General features: G+C 37.0%; 1 non-coding gene across 1 annotated transcript; it reads left to right on the forward strand.

The window, feature by feature from the left end:
* The first annotated feature begins 773 nt into the window (after positions 1-773).
* LOC111726250 lies at positions 774-880 on the forward strand. Its single transcript, XR_002774071.1, has one exon. It is a non-coding gene; the product is annotated as a U6 spliceosomal RNA (small nuclear RNA).
* The last annotated feature ends 743 nt before the right edge of the window (positions 881-1,623 follow it).

Genomic DNA, 1,623 nt, shown 5'->3' on the forward strand with positions numbered 1-1,623 from the left:
AAAAAAACCATATAGGCAAGGCAATTCTTAGTAATAAAAATAAAGCCAGGGGTATCTCCCTACCAGACTTTAGGCTATACTACATGGCCATAGTGATGAAAACAGCATGGTATTGGCACAAAAATAAAGACACTGACATTTGGAACTGAATAGAAAGCCATGAGATGAAACTAACCTCTCACAGCCACCTAATCTTTGATAAACAAAATAAGAACATACACTGAGGAAAAGAATCCCTATTCAGTAAATGGTGTTGGGAGAACTGGATAACCATATATAAAAGACTGAAACTGGACTCGCACATCTCACCACTTACAAAAACTGATTCAAGATGGATAAAAGATTTAAACCTAAGGCATGAAACAAAAAAAAATTCTCAAAGAAAGTGTGGGGAAAACTCTGGAAGATATTGGCCTAGGGAAAGAGTTTATGAAGAAGACTTCCATGGCAATGCAACAATGACAAACAAACACAAATGGGACTTAATTAAACTGAAAAGCTTTTGTACAGCCAAGGAAACAACAACCAAAGCAAATAGCCATCAGAATGGGAAAAGATATTTGCATATTATAAATCAGACAAAAGCTTGATAACTAGGATCAACAGAGAACTCAAATTAATTAACGAAAAATGTCCCAACAATCCCACATATCACTGGGCAAAAGAGATGAATAGAACCTTCTCTAAAGAAGACAGATAAATGACTAACAAATATATGAAAAAATGCTCATTGTCCCTAATCATCAGAGAAATGCAAATCAAAACTATCCTGGGTGCTCACTTTGGCAGCACATATACTAAAACTGGAACAAAACAAAGAAGATTAGCATGGCTCCTGCGCAAGGATGACACGCAAATTTGTGAAGCGTTCCATATTTTCTTTTCATTCCTTTTTCTCATTGTGGTTGGATCTAACACTAACTGTATTGTTTTATTACATCAAATAAACATCTTCCATGGACCAAGAAGGAAAAAAAAAAACTATCCTGAGATATCATCTAATCCCAGTGAGGATGGCCCACATCACAAAATCTCAAAGCTACAGATTCTGGTATGAAAGTGGAGAGAAGGGAACACTTTTACACTGCTGGTGGGACTGCAGACTAATATAATCATTTTGGAAGAAAGTATGGAGAATCCTCAAATAACTCAAATTAGACCTCCCGTTTGATCCTGCAATCCCATTACCAGGCATCTACCCAGAAGGAAAAAATCCTTTTATCATAAGGACATTTGCACTAGACTGTTTATCGCAGCTCAATTTATAACCGCCAAATTGTGGAAACAGCCTAAATGCCCACCAACCCAGGAATGGATTAACAAGCTGTGAGATATATATATAGATATATATATATATACACCATGGAATACTAGTCAGTCACTAAAAAATATGGAGACTTTACATCTTTTGGATTAACGCTGATGGAGATGAAACATAGTCTTCTTAGTAAAGCATCTCAAGAATGGAGAAGCAAGAATCCAACATACTCAATTCTGATATGAAGGCAAGGTGGGGGATAGTAACCAGGAGAGGAGAGGAGGGAGGGGGTTGGGGGACATGGTACATGGCATGCCTCTTCGTGTGGAACACAAGTATAAGAAGAACTTTATCTAACAAATTCA

This window comes from Otolemur garnettii, unplaced genomic scaffold (assembly GCF_000181295.1).
Source record: "Otolemur garnettii isolate 467f Iridium unplaced genomic scaffold, OtoGar3 scaffold00058, whole genome shotgun sequence".
Classification (NCBI taxonomy): Eukaryota; Metazoa; Chordata; class Mammalia; order Primates; family Galagidae; genus Otolemur; species Otolemur garnettii.